This window comes from Chlorocebus sabaeus, chromosome 15, assembly GCF_047675955.1.
Source record: "Chlorocebus sabaeus isolate Y175 chromosome 15, mChlSab1.0.hap1, whole genome shotgun sequence".
Classification (NCBI taxonomy): Eukaryota; Metazoa; Chordata; class Mammalia; order Primates; family Cercopithecidae; genus Chlorocebus; species Chlorocebus sabaeus.
Window position 1 is genome coordinate 5549362 of NC_132918.1, and position 21880 is coordinate 5571241.

Sequence of the window (21880 nt, forward strand, 5' to 3'; positions counted from 1 at the left end):
GTGTGACAGTGTTCTGGAAACTGAGGAGCAAAAGACCTTCGAAACAAACAAACAAGCAAAAAATGCATTCTAAAAAGAGAATGAAGGGACACAATTTGGTTTGAAGACCATGGGCCTGAGTGACAGGAAGGATTCAGAGTATTGCAGGGTATTTCTGACTTAACACCCCAGATGCCCATGGGCCTCTCTGGAGCCCCAGTGGAACTGAAAGAAAAGAGCAAGCGACAGCTGGTCCTGGGGTTGCAGCATCCAGTTGGGAACCTCTGTAGCTCCAGGATCCAGTCCCCACCATGGCTTCGGCTCTGAGAGAGCAGATCCTCTTGCAGCCAACGTGGGGTAGAACTTTTGGCAGTCACTACTAGCAGCACCTGTAGTGGACATTATCAGCCTTGCCACCCTTTGGGCATCTACAGTGATCAGAGGGAGCCGAAGGAGTTTGGGAAAGAGCAGTGGAGAGGAGAAGCCAGAGAAATATTATTTAGTGAACCATTTTGTGAGTCTATTTTTACTCCTAGATGGTCATGATTTGGGAAATATAAGCTACAGACAGAAAGTAGCAGAATAAACGAAAGAAATGGAAATAAATTGTTGTGCAAAAGAAAATATGATGTTCGAGTTGTAGTTAAGTTGCTCTCAAATAGGTGCTTTCTGAACCAACAAATGCCTTAGCTCGCACGTCCAAGGGCACAGTGGAGCCTCTACTTGTGCAAGGCAGCTAGTGGTCCCTAGGAAGAGACCTTCGAAATAATAAGGCAAGTGTTAGGAAAAGGCACTTTCCAGTTCATACAAGGGCATTTGTGTTCCTCCCAAGTAAAGTAGATGTCATTTTCCAACGTGCTTCCCTTGACCTTATGTTCTTTTCTTAGCATGATTAAGGGTAGATCAACTCAAATTGCAACACAGACACTTTAACGGTAATGCAGGATTATGTTAACACTCTAAGTACTTAATGATGAATGAGTCATATGTCAGGCTGTGACAAAAAGCTGCGCTCTTTAAGCAGGAGAGGCCTAGTTTTGGCACATTAATTTCTGAAGCTTAAGTCTAGAGTAACTGGATTTAGGAAGTTAATCTCTGTTTTACCGTAATTCCTTCTAATAGATTTTGGCCCCTTCTTTCTCTTCCCCACACTTTACATGTTGTCTGATAGACTTAAAAAAACACGCACATAAGAGAAAATCCTTCTTACTTTAGCTAATGAGGAGAAGTTTCTGCAAGAAGACTCTCAATCCCAAGATTTTTCTTTTTTTACCATAACAGAATTCAGGGAAAAGCCAATACTTTCTGCAAATGGGCGTATTGGGGTGATTTAATCAAGGACGTACCCTAGGAACCTGAATCTTGAGGAGCAAGGGAGGTATGGGAGGGCTGAGTGGGGCTGATGGCATGCAGTAGCAAGGACCCGACTGTTGGAGGGCATAGGAGACTATTCAGGTCTGGTCTGAAACTACACAGAGGACTGGGTTAAAAATGAAGTGGTTGCCAGGGCCGCGAGGCTGAAATTTGGACAGGCGTGAGAGCCTGGCTGGTTTCTGGAGGCAAAAAGAACTCCAGACTGAAGTTGGCAGCTGAGCACCTGCCTAGGTGTTCCAGAGGCATATGACAGTGAGGATGGAGGAGGCCATGAAGAGCAGGTAGAGGCGGAAGAGCAGGGCGTCCATCACGTGACTGAACTGCACCCACAGCTCCACCGAGTGCTGCTTCTGGGCCTCACGTTCCCGCTGGGACCTTGTCCATTCTGAGCCAACTGTCAACTCTGCCTCCCCAGGGCCTGGCATCTGCCCTGCTGATACCTCTGGCTCCTTCACACTTACAGAAAGACAGAGACTCAGCCACGGGCTGCAAATGTCACCTATACAGGGAGGGAGACAGGGAAGGAGGCAGGAGCAGAGAAGTGGAGGTGGGGGAAGGGGAAGTGTGACTTCCCTCACCAGGCAGGTGGGTGGGGGTGAGACCCAGGCCCTTATTTCCCTTCTGGGGCGCAGTGGGACAGCATCTCCCTGGGCTGGTGCAGTGGAGCAGCAGAGAGTAGAGCCACCGAGGCAGGGGTGGGAGATGGGTGGTGGCCACGTGCAGCAGGTGGGTGATGAAGATGGTGTCCAGCAGGCTGTCTACCATCAGGGAGAGGCACAGGGCGAAGTAGACACCTGCAGGCAAGGGGGTCTGCAAGAGGGCCAGAGGTGCCACCTAGGATTTCTTGTTTCTTTCCCAGAGGATCTTTTTCTGGGATCCCTTTTCACTTCACCTGGTTTTGCCGGTCCCTCTCCCCATCCAACCCACACCTCGCTTTTGCTCTCTTGATGGAAGAGGACGTACTGATGAAGCGTGTGATGAAGTGCCAGTGGCTGGGAGCAAGTAATTCATCATGAGCAAGAAGACGCTGTAGCCCAGCAGAACAGTCGTCTTGAGTGGGGCATAGTTCCTACTTTCCAGTGGCAGGTAGAAACTGAGGATGTCGATGGCAACCAGAATGGCACTGGGCACCAGAAAGTTTACCACATAGGGGCTGGGCCTGTGCCTGCACCTGATGACCACCTGGTGGGGAGGAGAGGGAGGGGCAAGTGAGGAGTAGGATGGGAGGCTGTCAAGACAGGTAATAGCAAGAACTGGAATTTGTCCCAGGCCAAACTGTCTAGTAAGGAAACATTACCTCCCGTCCCTTTCACCATCCGGTCTCTCCATCCAAAGGCGTCTCACAAGGTTAGAGTCTTCCATGCTGCTTACCACTGAAATGTATCTCATTCCTTTTGGCCCAAGGTGTCAACTTTCTCCACTTAAATTTTTATTCCTACCGATGTGCTCTTAGCCAGACTGTGGAACCACCGACTTAGGTGTCACGTGAATTTTATCTTTTCATTTCTAATTGCTGTTCTCATCAAGGTCTAATCTCTAGTGACTTTGCAGGAGGACATTTGAGACCAGTGGGAGGGAAAGCAGACAGTAGCAGATATTTTGGGGTTATCAGGATTTGGAATCATCATATCCCTAAGACAGTGTTTGCTAACTCTTTCTACCATATCTTTTTAAAAATAACAAAAATTCCTGCCTTCCAAAAAGTTCTGACAGTCACTGGGGAAGGGGGAGCTCACCCTCACTGTGAATCACTGGCATAGAGGCTTTGTTTCTTCCTCAAGGGATGCTTTATTTAGTAACTATTTACTGAGTACCAGGTATTGTTTCAGTACTGAAGGTTTATCAGTGAAAAAAGTGACAAAAGGCTGGGCACAGTGGCTCATGCCTGTAATCCCAGCACTTTGGGAGGCCGAGGCAGGCAGATACCTGAGTTCAGGACTTCGAGACCTGCCTGGCGAATGTGGCGAAACCCCATCTCTACTAAAAATACAAAAATTAGCTGGGCATGGTGGCGGGCCCCTGTAATCCCAGCTACTCAGGAGGCTGAAGTAGGAGAATCACTTGAACCCGGGAAGTGGAGGTTGCAGTGAGCTGAGATCATGCCATTGCACTCCAGCCTGGGTAACAAGAACAAAACTCTATCTCAAAAAAACAAGAGTGACAAAGGCCAGGCTCTGTGGTTCACGCCCGTAATCCCAGCACTTTGGGAGGCGGAGGCAGGCGGATCACCTGAGGCCAGTAGTTCAAGACCAGCCTGGCTAACATGGTGAAACCTGGTTTCAGCCCCTGAGCTCACATAGAAGATGGCTTGTTCATACTGGTTAGTGGCCGTGGTCACTTTTATTGCTTTTTGGTGGATATCAAGCAGTATGCACTCCCTCCCTGCTCTGAATGAGGTTCTGTGATGTATCTGAAAGCTCCTGGACGTCCTTCTCCATGCCCAGGCCCGTGTTCTCCACTGCAAAGCAGGCCCAGATGACTCAGCCTCCCCAAATGCTCCCAAGTCCCTTGCCCAGACTGTTGGATCCCTCACTCCTTAGCATCCAGGCCCTTTTCAGCAAGATTCCCTCACTGTTCCCAGCTTTCTGTCCTCTTCTCAATCAAAGCCCTCTCTCTGCCTCTCAACAGTCTACTTTAGTGAGCCCCACTAACCTGTGTAGGTGAAAGAGCTGAAGGAGAGTGTGCAGCTCTGTTCATGGAAGGAGAAATAGAAGGTGTCCAGTTTACAGATGCTGACCACCCCCATTGGCTTATTGTATTTGATGTGACCTTCACTATTGACATACTAGCCATGAGACCTGCAGGTGTCTGATCCACACTGATGCTGTGTGGGAGAAGGACAGAGAGGTAGGTGCTGTGGGTTTCCCCATCAGACTTGACCTTCTTTCTCGCTCAGGTCATCCCATTCTTGAGCTCCAGTCCCACTCAGATGACTTCTTTCTTCTACCTATACTCATATTCTGGGGGTTTGTAAGTTCTTCAATTCAGACCTGGCTCTTTTCTAAGTTGAGTCTTTGTGTGGCCTTATTGGTAACATCATGTCCTTCCCTGTAGATGTGGTTTCCATTTTGCATTTTTGGCCCTGAGACTCACGACTGCTCGATGAAGACATCTGAAAGCCATAGGTTCTCAGTTGCCATGCCGGACTTCTTGATGCCTCTACATTCATCTGGGTTCCACTGCACAAACTGATTGTGCCCAGGCCAGGCACGGTGGCTCATGCCTGTAATCCCAGCACTTTGGAAGGTTGAGGTGGGTGGATCACCTGAGGTCAGAAGTTCGAGACCAGCCTGGCCAACATGGTGAAACCCCATCTCCACTAAAAATACAAAAATTAGCTGGGTGTGGTGGCAGGCCCCTGTAATCCCAGATACTCAGGAGGCTGACAGGAGGCAGGGAAATCGCTTGAACCCAGGAGGTGGAGGTTGCAGTGGCCTGAGATTGCACCACTGCACTCAAGCCTGGGCAACAGAGTGAGACTCTCTTTCAAAAAAAAAAAAAAAATTTGATTGTGCTAGGTCTGTAGGAAACCATGGCATGAGAGAAACACAGGGAGGGAGCTAGTTTTAGTTTTGCTCTGTCTTCTGCACCTTCCCATTCCCTTTTTTCACCCATTTCTTTACTCTCCCACCACCTATCTACTGACAGCCGTCACACTAACAAAGCCTTGTTTGTTTACCTCAGTATTCTCAAGACAGAGCTTGAGCTTGGTTCAGGATTCCCTGAGATGGAGCCACATAAGTATTGGCTCCCGTGGCCTTAGTGTATGCCACCTTCCCCCTGTGCCCCTTCTCTGCCCTCCCAAACCAGCAGAATAATCAGAAAGTTTTATATTTTCATTATTGGTCTGATCATTTGACCTTGTCTAATTTATGGATATTTTCAGCTTTATCCAATATACTCTGCAAAACTGGACCTAGCAGTGGAAAAAAGGGAGGTACCCTTTTTTCCAGAAGTGCCAGAGTACAGGAAAGGGGAAACTGAGTCTGTCATACCATATTTAGTCACAGGAATGATGTCACCAGTTGAAGATGTGAATCCTGGAAAAGCAGCTTTCATCTAGATGATTAACTCCAGGAAGGTAGGTCCCATGCCACCACCCCCTCCTCACTCACTTTCAAGTCTGTTCCATGTGGCAATAATGATTTTTGATCTAAGCCATGGAAATATACAGGTCAAAACAATTCAAAGTACATGGAAAATATAACCAAAAAAACCTAGTAAGAAGGTCTATTGGGAAAATGTTTCTTGACAAGTATTCCAAAAAGATCAGATTTTACCTGCAGTAATGTCATTGCAGCATTTATTATCATGCCTTTCCACTCCCCAGAATACAGCTCTACTTTTTAAAACACTTTTAAGTCTCATTTTTTCTTTTTTTGAGGCAGAATCTTGCTCTGTCTCCCAGGCTGGAGTGCAGTGGTGCCATCTCGGCTCACTGCAAACTCTGCCTCCCGGGTTCAAGCGATTCTCCTGCCTTCTGACTCAGCCTCCTGAGCAGCTGGGATTAGAGGCACACACCACCATGCCCAGGTAACTTTTTGTATTTTTAGTAGAGATGGGGTTTCGCCATGCTGCCCAGGCTAAAAATAATTTTTTCAATATTTTATTGCGATAAAAATATATAACGTAAAATGTACTCTCTTAACCATTTTAAGTGTACAGTTCAGTGGCATTAAACACATTCACATCGTTGTCCAGCCACCACCCTCCATCACCAGAGCTCTTTTCTTCTTCAACTCTACACCCACTAAACAGTAATTCCCTATTTCACCCTCTCTCCAATCCCTGGCAACTGCTATTCTACTTTCTGTCTCTATAAAATTAGACATATACACCATTTGTCCTTTTGTGACTGACTTATTTCACTTAGCATAATATCCTCAAGGCTTGCCCACATTGTGGCAAGTGTTAGAATTTTGTTCCACTTGAAGGCTGCATAATATTCCATTGTAAGTATGTACCACATTGAATCTGTCCATTCATCTATCAATAGACACTTAGACTGCGTCTGAGTTTTAACTATTGTGAGTAATTCTGCTATGAATATGTGTGCAAATATCCTGTTTTCACTTTTTTTGGGTATTTATCCAGAAGCATAATTATTTGGTTGCATGGTAATACTATTTTTAATATTTTGAGAAACAGCCATACTGTTCTTCCACAGTGGCTACACCATTTTACATCCTCACATGCAGAGCACAAGGGTTCCAATTTCTCCACATCATCACCAACACTTGTTATTTTCTCTTTTTTTGTTTTGTTTTGTTTTTTTGAGACAGAGTCTTGCTCTGTCTCCCAGGCTGGAGTGCAGTGGCACAATCTTGGCTCTCTGCAACCTCCACCTCCTGAGTTCAAGCAATTCTCCTGTCTCAGCCTCCCTAGTAGCTGGGATTACAGGTACCTGCCACCACACCCAGCTAATTTTTGTATTTTTAGTAGAGACAGGGTTTCACCATGTTGATCGGGTTGGTCTTGAACTCCTGACCTCAGGTGATCCACCCACCTCAGCCTCCCAAAGTGCTGAGATTACAGGCATGTGCCACCTTGCCCGGCTTCTGTTTGTTTTTAATAGTAGCCGTCCTAATGGGTGTTAGATGGTATCTTATTGTAGTTTTGATCTGCATTTTCTTAACTATTAGTAACATTGAACAAACATCTTTTCTTGTGCTTATTGGCTATTTGTATATCTTCTTTGGAGAAATGTCTTTTCAAGTCCCTTGCCCATTTTTGAATTGGGTTGTTTGATTTTTTTGTTGTAACCAATTTTACAAAATCCAATCAGAGGGCTGGGCACGGTGGCTCACGCATGTAATCCCAGAACTTTGGGAGACCGAGGCAGGAGGATCACCTGAGGTCACGAATTTGAGACCAGCCTGGCCAACATGGTGAAACCCTGTCTCTACTAAAAATACAAAAATTAGCTGGGTGTGGCAGCACGTTCCGGAGGCTGAGGCAGGAGAATCGCTTGAAACTGGGAGGAAAGGTTGCAGTGAGCTGAGATTGCACCACTGCACTCCAGCCCGGGTGACAAGAGTGAGACTCCGTCTCAAAAAAATAAAAACAAAACAAAAAAATCCAATCAGAGGGTCCACTGCTCACCACTAGACCACTGCAATGTTGGGTGAGGATTTACTACTTCCAGATGGCAGACAGGGTGAAGGTGACGTTGACATGAATGGGGATGCTGTAGTTGGTGACTGGATCGACAGCCTTTCTGTTAAACACTGCTTGAAAGGCAGCAGGGTCCACCCCATGCTGGCCAAAGCCTGAGCAATTGATAATTAAAGTGTTGCCCTTTCCTGTAGTGAGCAGAGACTCTGAGAGAGGAGGGCCAGGGCTGGGGGGCCTGGAGAGTGTTTCTGCATGGAGAGAAAACAAGGGGCACTGGGAGAAGCAAGTGAGCTCCTCCTTCCTGGTCAGGAAGGGTGGGCTGGGCTGGTAGGCAAATGGTGGAAGTTGATGAGGTGAGCTGAGTCAGGGATCCACCCTCAGTGCCATTGTTTTGTCCCCATGCAAAACCTGTCCAGATGTGTATGCAAACTCAACCCTAACCACCACTTTACAGTGTCCTGCCATGTCCTTAACAATCTCACTGCAACCTCTCCACCTTCCCCCAGGGTCCTTCTCTTGCTTACCTCCAATGTGAAGCCATGCGAGTGATATCAGTGACAAATTTTGCACTCACAGTTCTCCGCCTCACTGTATTAATATGTCATAGATGCTAATAAATTAATGATAAGGGAGGTAATCAGGTAGGTAGTGTGAGACATATGAGATCTTAAGAAAACAAATCAATTTCAGTTTTTTCAATTCTAATGAGTATTTACTGTGTCTTTACTATGTGCTGTGATTGTTCTAACATTTAGTAGTCTTCATCACCGAGATTATCTTAAAGAATTCTCAGGATGGGCTCAGTGGCTCATGCCTGTAATCCCAACACTTTGGGAGGCCGAGGCAGGTGGATCACCTGAAGACAGGAGTTCGAGACCAGCCTGGCCAACATGGTGAAACCCCATCTCTACTAAAAATACACAAATTAGCCGGGTGTGGTGGCGGGTGCCTGTAATCTCAGCGACTCAGGAGGCTGAGGCACAAGATCGTTTGAACCTGGGAGGTGGAGGTTGCAGTGAGCCGAGATGGTGCCACTGCACTCTAGCCTGGGTAATAGACCAAGACTCCATCTCAAAAAAAAAAAAAAAAAAAAAGAAAGAAAGAAAGAAAAGAAAAGAGTCAACTAAATGTTAGGATCCTAGGAAGAGGTACAAAGTTGTCAATGACATGAGCATCATTTTTACCATAATGAACATCCAATCATTGACTATCTAGGAATAACAAATATTAGCCTGTTTTCTCGGCTTCCCAGGAGTTACATGTCTGCTCAGCTCTTACTCTTATGTTATGGTACCTTGCAGCAGCAGGTGGAGGATGAAGCCGAGGAGGAATCCTTTCCCGTGGAACCAGCTCTTTCCATCTTCCTCTCTTTGGCACTTCTCTGGGTACTTGATGATGATGTTAACCTTAAAAAAACTCAGACCACACCTTGAGCCCTACCTTTGAATAATACATATATGAGCTGGCATTAGCCACCTCTCTAACAAGACCCCTTGGTGACAAGAGAATGTCACAGAGGAATAACTCACCTGGTGCTTTAACTGGGCCTGAATCTAGCCTCCAAAAGTAATATGGCAAATCAGTTTGGAGAAGAGGAAGAAAAATATGTGGTCACTGGAGCAGTGCTAATGGCTTCCTCATACTTTAAAGTCACTCTGGTGCACAGTGCATCACCGAGAAGGCACGTATGACTACCACTGCCTCAAGGTGCCACGTGCACTTGTTAGACCCTGCTGCCACCTTTCTCTCTCTTTCTTTCTTTTCTTTCTTTCTCTCTCTCTCTCTCTTCCTTCCTTCCTTCCTTCCTTCCTTTATTTCTTTTTCTTTCTTTCTTTCTTTCTTTCTTTCTTTCTTTCTTTCTTTCTTTCTTTCTTTCTTTCTTTCTTTCTCTCTCTCTCTTTCTTTCTTTTCCTTCCTTCCTTCCCCTTCCTTCCTTCCTTCCTTCCTTCTTTCCTTCCTCTCTCTCTCTTCCTTCCCTCCCTCCCTTCCTTCCTTCCTTTTTTTTTTGAGATGGAGTCTCGTTCTGTCTCCCATGCTGGAGTGCAATGGTGCGGTCTTGGCTCACTGCAACCTCCACCTCCTGGGTTCAATTGATCCTCCTGCCTCAGCCTCCCAAGTAGCTGTGATTACAGGCACCTGCCACCATGCCTAGCTAATTTTTTGTATTTTCAGTAGGGATGAGGTTTTACCATGTTGGCCAGGCTGGCCTCAAACTCCTGACCTCAGGCGATCTGCCCACCTTGGCCTCCCAAAGTGCTGTAATTACAAGTGTGAGCCACCACGCCCGACCCCCTGCTGCCATCTTTCAAAAAAGAAAAATGTTGGGGGGGTCCCCATTAATATAAGCAACTTCATACATTGAGGCTTTAAACATGACTTCAGTATAGTTAAGACTTTAAAGTATGAGGAAGCCATTAGCACTGCTCCAGTGACAACATGTTTTTGCTTTCTCTTCTCCAAGCTGATTTGCCATGCCTTTTTAGTGTTTCAAAAGCAATCTGGACCCAGGTCTACCCAAAGAAGGGAGTGATTAGTGGATAGGGGGTGGTGGCAGAGGTAATACTTTTTTTAAAATAAAAGCTGACTTATGATTTTTTTTCTTTTAAAATGGAGTTTCTCTCTTATTGCCCAGGCTGCAGTACAATGGTGCAATCTCGGCCCACCGCAACCTCCGCCTCCCAGGTTCAAGCAATTATCCTGCCTCAGCCTCCCGAGTAGCTGGGATTACAGGCATGCACCACAACGCCCAGCTAATTTTTTTTTCATTTTTTAAAATTATACTTTAAGTTTCAGGGTACATTTGCATAACATGCAGGTTTGTTACATATGTATACATACATGTGCCATGATGGTGTGCTGCACCCATTAACTCGTTATTTACATTAAGTATATCTTCTAATGCTATCCCTCCCAGATCCCCCCACCCCACGACAGGCCCCAGTGTGTGATGTTCCCCACTCTGTGTCCAAGTGTTCTCATTGTTCAATTCCCACCTATAAGTGAGAACATGCGGTGTTTGGTTTTCTGTCCTTGCGATAGTTTGCTCAGAATGATGGTTTCTGGCTTCATCCATGTCCCTACAAAGGACACAAACTCATCCTTTTTTATGGCTGCGTAGTATTCCATGGTGTATATGTGCCACATTTTCTTAATCCAGTCTATCATTGATGGACATTTGGATTGGTTCCAAGTCTGCTATTGTGAATAGTGCTGCAATAAACATAAGTGTGCATGTGTCTTTATAGCAGCATGATTTAAAATCCTTTGGGTATATACGCAGTAATGGGATGGCTGATGCCCAGCTAATTTGTGTGTGTGTGTGTGTGTGTTTTTTTTTAGTAGAAACAGGGTTTCTCTGTGTTGGTCAGGCTGGTCTCGAACTCCCAACCTTAGATGACCCGCCCACCTCGGCCTCCCAAAGTGCTGGGATTACATGCGTGAGCCACCGCACCCGGCTGTTGACTTATGATTTTAAAGAAAAGGTCATGAGCTATTAGCCTGAAAGTTTATGTTGTTTTTGGCCCTGCTAGTGTTTTTTTTTTCTTTCTTTCTTTTTTTAAAGTTAGTTGTGTAACACTTAAACATTGAGAGATTTCATATGAAAACTATTTCTGGCTTCGTTTGAAAAATAAGATCTAGTAACACGAGGCTCACGTTTCTGCTTGACAACAATCTGCCAAAGCTCAGAAGTGGCAAAACCCTTTGGATGGTTCATATTTGCTCTAGATCACTGCAGTCTCCATCTCCCCTCCTGTCTCATTCCTGAGCAGCTTTCCTCATTTATGTTACCTCCTTGGCCTCTGTAGATGTTTGACTTTGGCTTCCAATGTTAAGATTGTCTTGTGTGATTCTTTTTTTAACTTTTTTTTTTTTTTGAGACGGAGTCTCACTCTGTAGCCCAGGATGGAGTGCAGTGGATCTCTGCTCACTGCAAGCTCCGCCTCCCGGGTTCACGCCATTCTCCTGCCTCAGCCTCCCAAGTAAGTAGCTGGGACTACAGGCGCCCGCCACCACACCTGGCTAATTTTTTGTATTTTTAGTAGAGATGGGGTTTCACCATGTTAGCCAGGATGGTCTCAATCTCCTGACCTCATGATCCACCCGCCTCAGCCTCCCAAAGTGCTGGGATTACAGATGTCAGCCACCGTGCCTGGCCTCTTTTTTTAACTTTTAAGTTCAGGGGTACATGTGCAAGTTTGTTATATAGGTAAACTTGTGTTGTGGGGTTTGTTGTACAGATTATTTCATCACCCAGTTATTAAGCCTAGTACCCATTAGTTATTTTTCCTGATCCTCTCCCTCCTCCCACCCTCCACCGTCTGATAGGCCTCAGTGTGTGTTGTTCCCCTCTATGTGTCCATGTGTTCTCATCATTTAGTTGGTACTTGTAAGTGAGAACATGCAGTACTTGGTTTTCTGTTCCTGTGTTAGTTTGCTAAGGATAATGGCCCCCAGTTCCATCCATGGTCCTGCAAAGGACATGAACTCATTCCTTTTTATGGCTGCATAGTATTCCATGGTGTGTGTGTACCACATTTTCTTTATCCAGTCTATCATTGATCATGTTCCATGATCTTTGCTATTCTATGTCTTTTCCATTTGCTATTCCAGGTCAGTTTCATGTCTTTGCTATTGTGAATAGTGCTGCAGTGAACATATGTGTGCATGTGTCTTTATAATAGTGATTCTTAAATAGCCTTGGGAAGTAATTTCAAAATACCATTCCATGCCTAGGTAAGCATAGGTCTTATCAAATTAATGTATGTAATTAATCGGTTCATGATGGAAGCCAGACATGATAAGATTAATTGGGCCAAGGTCATCAGTGGTTTAACCTGTTTTATTCTAGAATTGTTTCTGGCGGGGAAGGCTTTAGGGAAAGTAATAAGTGGCTTACAGAGCAAAGAGAGAGCACTTGCCTCAATGAAGGTTTACAGATTGAGGTAGTACAATGCAGTAAGCAATGTCTAAGACCAAATCCTTTCTATAAGAATCATGTCACTCTCTCTCAGCCTCAGTTTCCTTATCTCTAAAATTGGGAGGGTAAAATCTATCTTGCAAGAGTCTTATGTGGTTTGAGATAATGTATGTATAGTGCCTTGCCCATCTTAAGCAATTAAGAGCAGTAAATTGAAGCAGAAATAACAGTAAAAATGGCAGTAACAGTTATCCTGTTGAACCTAAGATTGCCCAGGTTGCTTCAGCCTAAATGGACTATTCTGGACTTAAAATGTCTGGGTTGACTGCAGCAACCCCAGTTCCTGTAAGCATAAGGCCCTTCTCTCTTAGCCCCGCTCAGCTGGATACTGATAGGATTCACCCATCTGCTGTCCTCAGCATCTCTCTTTATCCTGGAGAATCCCTGACCCTTTGGGAAGTTTGTTGTAGCTGTTTTTTCTTTTTTTAAAAAGTGACATTATTCTTTTTTGCAACAGGTTTGCCGCTGGAACACAAGTGTCATGAAAACTACCAAGCCAAATGGGAAAAGAAAAGACTCATATCAACATTAGTGTCATTGGACACGTAGATTCAGGCAAGTCCACCACTACTGGCCATCTGATCTACAAACGTGCGTCATCGACAAAAGAACCATTGAAAAATTTAAGAAGGGGGCTGCTGAGATGGGAAAGGGCTCCTTCAAGTATGCCTGGGTCTTGGATAAACTGAAAGCTCAGCATGAACATGGTATCACCATTGATATCTCTTTTGTGGAAATCTGAGACTAGCAAGTACTATGTGACTATCATTGATGCCCCAGGACACAGAGACTTCATCAAAAACATGATTACAGGGACATCTCAGGCTGACTGTGCTGTCCTGATTGTTGCTGCTGGTGTTGGTGAATCTGAAGTTTGGGCAGACCTGAGAACATGCCCTTCTGGCTTACCCACTGGGTGTGAAACAACTTATTGTTGGTGTTAACAAAATGGTTACACTGAGCTACCCTACAGTCAGAAGAGATACAAGGAAATCATTAAGGAAGCCAACACTACATTAAGAAAATTGGCTACAACCCCGTCACAGTAGCAGTTGTGCCAATTTCTGCTTGGAATGGTGACAACATGCCGGAGCCAAGTGCTAACACACCTTTAGGTTTAAGGGATGGAAAGTCACCAGTAATGATAGCAATGCCAATGGAGCCACACTGCTTGAGGCTCTGGACTGTGTCCTACCACAAACTGGTCCAACTGACAAGCCCTCGTGCCTGCCCCTCCAAGATGTCTACAAAATTGGTGGTATTGGTACTGTTCCTGTTGGCCAAGTGGCAACTGGTGTTCTCAAACCTGGTATGGTGGTCACCTTTGCTCCAGTCAACATTACAACTGAAGTAAAGTCTGTCAAAATCCCCCATGAAGCTTTGAGTGAAGCTCTTCCTGGTGACAATGTGGGCTCCAGTGTCAAGAATGTATTTGTCAAGGATGTTTGTCATGACAATGTTGCTGGTGACAGCAAAAATGACCCACCAATGGAAGCAGCTGGCTTCACTGCTCAGGTGATTATACGGAACCATTCAGGCCAAATCAGCGCTGGCTATGCCCCTGTACTGGATTGCCAAATGGCTCACATTGCATGCAAGTTTGCTGTGCTGAAGGAAAAAAATTGGTCGCCGTTCTGGTAAAAACTGGAAGATGGCCCTAAATTCTTGAAGTCTGGTGATGCTGCCATCATTGATATGGTTCCTGGCAAGCCCATGTGTGTTGAGAGCTTCTCAGACTATTCACCTGTGGGTCGCTTTGCTGTCCATGATATGAGACAGACAGTTGCTGTGGGTGTCATCAAAGCAGAGGACAAAAAGGCTGCAGAAGCTGGCAAGGTCACCAAGCCTGCCCAGAAAACTCAGAAGGCTAAATGAATGTTATCCCTAATACCTGCCACCCTGGTCTTCGTAATCAGTGGTGGAAGAACAGTCTCAGAACTATTTGTTTCAATTGGCCATTTAAGTTTAATAGTAAAAGACTGGTTAATGATAACAATGCATCATAAAATCTTCAGAAGGAAAGAAGAATGTTTTGTGGACCACTTTGGTTTTATTTTTTTGCGTGTGGCAGTTTTAAATTATTAGTTTTAAAAATCAGTACTTTTTAATGGAAACACTTGACTAAAGATCTGTCACAGAATTTTGAGACCCATTAAAACAAAGTTTAAGTGAGAAAAAAAAAAGTGACTATTTTATTTTATTTTTTGAGACGGAGTTTCACTTGTCGCCCAGGCTGGGGTGCAATGGCGCGATCTCGGCTCACTGCAACCTCCACCTCCCGGTTGGTTTCAAGTGATTATCCTGTCTCAGCCTCCCGAGTAGCTGGGATTACAGGCACCCACCACTATGCCTGGCTAATTTTTTGTATTTTTAGTAGCCATGGGGTTTCACCATGTTGGTCAGGCTGGTCTCGAACTCCTGACCTCAGATGATCCACCCACCTCAGCCTCCAAAGTGCTGGGATTACAGGCGTGAGCCACCACACTTGGCCTAAAAAGTGACTTTAGATAAGCATTTGCTAAAGCATTTTCTGTAAAACACTAATTCCAGAGGGTGTTGAATTCTGTTTCTAAAATAATATTTTTGTTATTTCATGTTTGATATGGTTTGGCTGTTTCCCCTTCCAAATCTCATCTTAAATTGTAGCTCCCATAATCTCCACGTGTCATGGGAGGGACCTGATGGGAGGTAATTGAATCATGGAGGCGGGTTTTTCCCCGTACTGGTCTCCTGATAGTGAATAAGTCTCATAAGATCTGATGGCTTAAAAAAGGGCAGTTCCCCTGCACATGCTCTCTTGCCTGCCACCATGTAAGATGTGCCTTTGTCCTTCCTTTGCCTTCTACCATGATTGTGAGGCCTCCCTAGCCATGCGGAACTGAGTCCATTAAACCTCTTTTTTCTTTATAAGTTACCCAGTCTCAGGTATTTCTTCACAGCACTATGAAAATGGACTGATAAAATATTCAAATAAGTCTGAGAAACGCTGAACTAAAGAAGACTAACCAGCTTTCATTGTTGCAGGATTTCTCAGAGTATTTAGCTTATATTATAAATATATATTTATATATTATGTATATTTATATTTACATATTATATAATATATATTTATATTTATATATTTGAAAAATATATTTTACATATATTAATATATAAAACATATTTTATATAAATATATTAAAATGTATAAATATGCAAATATATATTTACTATATACAATTATATATATTTACTACATACATTATATATATATATATATATTTACATATGGAGTCTCACTATGTTGCCCAGGCTGGCCTTAAACTTCTGGGCTCCTAGCACTCCTCCTGCCTCAGCCTCCCAAAATGCTGAAATTACAGGCATGAGCCACTGCACTTGGCCTAGCTAATATATTAATGTAACTTTTGACTATGCTATACACAATTTTCCAAACTTAGTTGATTTTGGAAATTCTCTCTTTTTTTCAGAATATCTTGCAGGGCTAGTATTTCATGGATTATTTTGTGGAAATACTGTTTTAAGTAAATAGGAATGTAGAAAAAAACTTGAAAAAATTGTCTCAAATGTGCTACAGATACAATATAAAATGCAAAAAGCATATATACAAATAAATGAAGAAATTTTTAAAACCTTGATAAGTATTTTAAAACCTAAAGATTGTTGAGAACTATAAGCTGCAAGCAAGTAGAAAGTAAAATAGACATAAATTTTAATCCCTGAATCCTTGAGCAATTTAAACTTAGACCGACTCAAGGAGGAATCTTTTTTCCCCTTTTCCTTTAGATCAATGACCTGACAGCTGCAGGCCACATGCCATCTACCTAGATTTAATATTAGGATGAAAGTTTAAAAAGATGCTTTGGTATCATGACTTATCAAATACACCTACATGGCAACTTTAGTTGCTGAAAAACAATGTTGATTTTTTCTCACTGGTGGTCTCCTATAATCAATAAAGTATACAATTTCTGTTTTAAGAATCATATGTTTTCCTCAGGGTCTCAACAATTGAATTGTTTTGATTGAAGGAAACTGCAGCCTGCCGGGTGCAGTGGCTCTTGCCTGTCATCCCAGCACTTTGGGAGCCCGAAGTGGGTGGATCACTTGAGCTCAGGAGTTCGAGAGCAGCCTGGCCAATGTGGCAAAACTCCTGTCTCTACTAAAAATACAAAAATTAGCCAGGTTTGGCAGTGCATGCATGTAATCCCAGCTACTCCAGAGGCTGAGGCAGGAGAATCACTTGAACCCAGGAGGCAGAGGTTGCCGTGAACCGAGAGAAAGAGAGAAACAGAGGGAGAGAGGGAGCGAGGGAGGGATCACTAGTGATAACAATCTTTACACCAAAGTTGTTTATCTCTTCTTCTGGTCAAAAGTCCATATTTATCAAGCAAAACGCTTAAGAGAAGTATTGCAGAATGACTGGGATTGACCATTCTGTCTGACAACGCCTGTTTTTTGGAGAAGGCTCTGTTTTGTCTGGACTATTGGTCCTGCTTCTCTGGCTTAGAGGGATCCTATTGATTCCCAGGTGCTCAGTCCATTCTTCACAATATGATGTGGGAGAATTCTCCATATACATCTCATCATGAGATGTCAGACATATTCTACCATTTTATTCCATTGAGTAAGTAAGTATCTAATTGTCATTCTGGGAGGATTAAAATCCCAAGACCTGCCTATGGGCTGTGATGTATTATTTTAGCTGAGTGGATTTAGAAGGGTGTTCTGGGGAGAGGGAACAGCTAGAGTAAGAACATGGAAATTACGTGGACTTCAGGTTTGACTAGGAGAGTGACAAGAGATGAAGCAGTGTTATTATGAGGGCCAGATCACGGAAGACCTTGTATACCCAGCCAAGGTTTGCTTTAATTTTATAACCCAGTGTTTCCATAACTCAAATAAGGCTCAGACCCCTTTTAAGACAAACAATTCTCTCAAACCTCTGATGTTGACTTCTTATTTACATTATAATATTACTTAAATATATCCATTCATAAAGCTGTGTGCAAAGTCATTATACTTATAGTTCTTATAGCACTATAAAGTTAAAATTAATTTACAAATATTGTTTTGCTAAAATTAGATAATTGCTGTCAATTTCTTTCCTGTTTTTAAAAAGGAGCTAGTTTTTGAACACCTATCTGTTATTGTTGGGCCAATGAATTCGATAGTGCATCTCAATGTAAGAGTACTTTAAAAAATTTTTAAAGCAGGCCGGGCCTGGTGGCTCATTCCTGTAATCCTAGCACTTTGGGAGGCCGAGGGTGGCAGATCACCTGAAGTCAGGAGTTCGAAACCAGCCTGGCCAACATGGTGAAACCCCATCTGTACTAAAAGTACAAAAATTAGCTGGGCGTTGTGGCATCTGCCTGTAATCCCAGCTACTAGGGAGACCGAGGCAGGGGAATCGCTTGAATCTGGGAGGCGGAGGTTGTAGTGAGTCGAGATCACCCCATTGCACTCCAGCCTGGGCAACAAGAGCGAAACTCCGTCTTAAAAAAAAAAAAAAAATTAAAAAGCAACTCTTCATACTAACTACTACCCATATTGCTAATGAATAATGTAACAATGAAATAACAAGGGAAGTTGTTACCACAAAGGAAATGTGCAATACTTTCCTTTATAATGATGAATGTGCAATTATGACTGATCATAACATGCCTATACTTCTGTGTACTTTAGGAAGACTTGGCTTCTCTATGAAAATATGTGAACCCTTTGGCTGTAGAACATGCTATCATGTCATCTGGCTTTCATCTGGTATTACTTAAAACTTAAATTCTCTTGTTTTCTGATTTGCCTGAGGCCATTAAAGAGGTGCATTATTCTTTTACACTACATGATTTCCATGATGTCAAATATAAAACTTAGGTTGGGCATGGTGGTTCATGCTTGTAACCCCAGCACTTTGGGAGGCCGAGGCCAGCGGATTGCCTGAGGTTAGGAGTTTGAGACCAGCCTGACCAACATGGTCAAACCCCGTCTCTACTAAAACTACAAAAAATTAGCCGGGCATGGTAGTGGGTGCCTATAATCCCAGCTACTCAGGAGGCTGAGGCCAGAGAATCATCTGAACCCGGGAGGCGGAGGTTGCAGTGAGCCGAGACTGTGCCATTGCACTCCCGCCTGAGTCACAAGAACAAAACACAGTCTCAAAAAACAAACAAAACAAAAAACAAATATAAAATTGATTTATTAACTAACTTTAAAAAAGGTCTTATTCCATGAAAATGCCTTTCATTGAAAAATTGAACTGCAAAGGGAGCTTCTGTCTTGATCACTGTTAGAAGAATTCAACATGAGTATCAAAGCAGATATAGGGTGATTGTTAGCATTTGACATTGGCTCTAGACAAGCTAGGTAGAGGAGGGTGTCAGGCTATTGCAGTAGAGCGCTTCTGCCAATGAATAAACCACCGTCTATCCAGTTCCACAACCGCCTACGTGTTACCCTTGACATTTCTTTCTCATTCCCCTGTACCTAATCCATCCACATGTTCTGTTGATTTCACCTCTTAAATTTCTCTTGAGTTCACCTTTTTCTCTCCATCTTTTCCATCACAACCTTAATCCAAGCCACCATGATCTCTTTCCTAGATAACAACAGTCGCTCCTAGGTGGCCTCTTCTCTCCCATTCTAGTGGTCTCAAATTTTTTCTCGTCTGCCAGCCACAGTGCAGTTTCCAAAAGGTACTTTTTTTTTTTTTTCCTGTTTTTTGTTTGTTTGTTTGTTTTTTGAGACTGAGTCTTGCTCTATCACCCAGGCTGGAGTACAGTGACCAGATCTTGGTTCAGTGCAACCTCTGCCTCCTGGGTTCAAGGGATTCTCGTGCCTCAGCCTCTAGAGCAGCTGGGATTACAGGTGTGTGCCACCACAACCAGCTAATTTTTAGTACAGATGGGGTTTCACCATGTTGGCCAAGTTGGTCTTGAACTCCCAACCTCAGGTGATCCACCCACCTCAGCCTCCCAAAGTGCTGGGATTACAGGCCATGAGCTGCCACACCCGGCCCCAAAAGGTAAATTTAATTTCTCAACTCCTAACATATTCACCTTTTTAAAACTTTTCAGTAGTTGCCTTTTGCTCCTGAAGACCTGTAACAATATCTACATGTTTGGAGATGCTCCCTTTCTTCTACCACCACCTGGTCTTCATTGTTTCCTCTACTTCAACTGCTGTCTCTGCTGCCTACTTCCACTGTCTTCACTTCACAAACTCCTCCTTCCTTCAGATGAAACACACACCTCCTTTCCTTGTACTTACTACAATTATTTAAATTTTGATTAGTGTTTATTTGGGAGTCTAAGCCCCATGAGGGCTGGAAATGTGTTTGTTTTAGCTCCATTGCATCTCCATCAAATACTTAATGAATATGGTTAGTACATTACACAACATAAATATTATTTAGAAATACCCACAATTCTGGCCGGGTGCGGTGGCTCACGCCTATATACCCAGCACTTTGGGAGGCTGAGGCGGGTGAATCACTTGAGCTCAGGAGTTCGAGACCAGCCTGGCCGATATGGTGAAATCCTGTCTCTATTAAAATTACAAAAATTAGCCGGGTGTGGTGGGACACGCCTGTGATCCCAGCTGCTCCGGAGGCTGAAGCAGGAGAATCAGAATCACTTGAACCCTGGAGGTGGAGGTTGCAGTGAGCCAAGATCTAAAAAAAAAAGAAAAAGAAAAGAAAAGAAATACACACAATTTTACACTGCAACATAAATTCTCTAGCCCTGTTGCCTGAGGTCCGGGAAATATCGCCCCTCTAAACATTTCACAATACAAACATTTTGAGGGGGTAATTTTGTAAGTATAATTCTTTCACTCAGACCATACTTGGACAGACCAAGACAGTACTACAGTGTATTGAAGCCTGCCACCAGGGCTGTCTGGTGCCCATCTATTCTTTTTCAATAAAAAACAAACTATAATCAACATATATGAAGTATTTCAGGGGGATTTAGAAGCTTTTTTAAAAATATGACCATATCAGATCTGCAGTTTTGGGTGTTACAGTGTTTGAGGCATTGTTGGAAGGTACTAGAATCTTTGGTGAGATGGTATCTCATTACTATTTTAATTTACATTTCTGGACCAGGCGTGGTCTCACACCTGTACAGGGGTCACGCCTGTAATCCCAGCACTGTGGGGGGCCGAGGTGGTCGGATCACAAGGTCAGGAGTTCAAGACCAGCCTGGCCAATATGGTGAAACCCCATCTCTACTAAAAATACAAAAATTAGCTGGGCGTGGTGGCGGGTGTCTGTAATCCCAGCTACTCCAGAGGCTGAGGCAGGAGAATTACTTGACCTCTGGAGGCGGAGGTTGCAGTGAGCGGAGGTCGCACCACTACACTCCAGCCTGAAGGACAGAGAAAGACTCTGTCTCAAAAAAAAAAAAAGAAAAAGAAAAAGAAAAAAAAATTTCCATTTCCCTATTAACGAGATTGGGTGTCTTTTCATATTTGAGTGGCTGCTCAAGTTTCCTGTTCTGTGAGCTGTCTGTTCAGGTTATTTACCTATTTTCCTACTGGGTTATCTGCCATTTCTTACTGAACTTAGACATTATTTTGAGTATTTTTTATTCAAAAACTTTGTCAGTTATAACTTGTGGTTTATCTTTTCAATGTATGCCATCTTATACAGAGGTATTACTTTTAATATATGAAAAATTATCAACCTTTCTTCCTTTATTTTTTGTTTCTTGTTTAAAAAGTTATTTCCTACTCCCAAGTTCATAAAGATATTTCCTGCCTTCTTCTAAAAGTTTTTAAGTTTTCCCTTTCACATGTAAGCGTTTGAGCTACCTGAAATGGGTTTTTTTCTGTGCAGTATGAAGCGGTAATCCCTGATTGTTTTTTCATATGTATAAACAATTGTTCCAGTACTATTTATTGACTGTTCTTCCTTTCCCACAGATTTGTAAGGTTTTCTGTCACAGATCAAGTTACATGTATGCAACAGTCTGTTTGGGGGCTCTTTATTCTATTGCATTGGTCTATCAATCCGTGTGCAAGAATACACTGCTTTATGATACAGTAGTGTCTTCACACTAGCTAACTAGCTAGTTGTTATAAAGATGGACAAATCACTTTACCACCTTCTTCTCCTTCTTCTTCTCCTTCTTCTTTCCTCCTCCTCCTCCTCCTCCTCCTCCTCCTCCTCCTCCTCCTCCTCCTTCTCCTCCTTCTCCTTTGAATTAACAAAAAATACGGCAGGGTGCGGTGGCTAACCCCTGTAATCCCAGCACTTTTGGGAAGCAGATTACCTGAGGTCGGGAGTTCGAGACCAGCCTGGCCAATATGGCGAAACCCTTCTCTACTAAAAAAATACGAAAATTAGCCGGGCGTGGTGGTGGACGCCTGTAATCCCAGCTACTCGGGAGACTGAGGCAAGGAGAATTGCTTGAACCCGGGAGGCGGAGGCTGCAGTGA

The 21880-nt window shown here is 43.6% G+C and overlaps 2 pseudogenes; one reads left to right on the forward strand and one right to left on the reverse strand.

The window, feature by feature from the left end:
• Nucleotides 1080–8737, reverse strand: HTR3D (5-hydroxytryptamine receptor 3D pseudogene; annotated as a pseudogene).
• On the forward strand, nucleotides 12946–14320 carry LOC103221151 (putative elongation factor 1-alpha-like 3; annotated as a pseudogene).
• Nucleotides 14321–21880: the final 7560 nt, after the last annotated feature.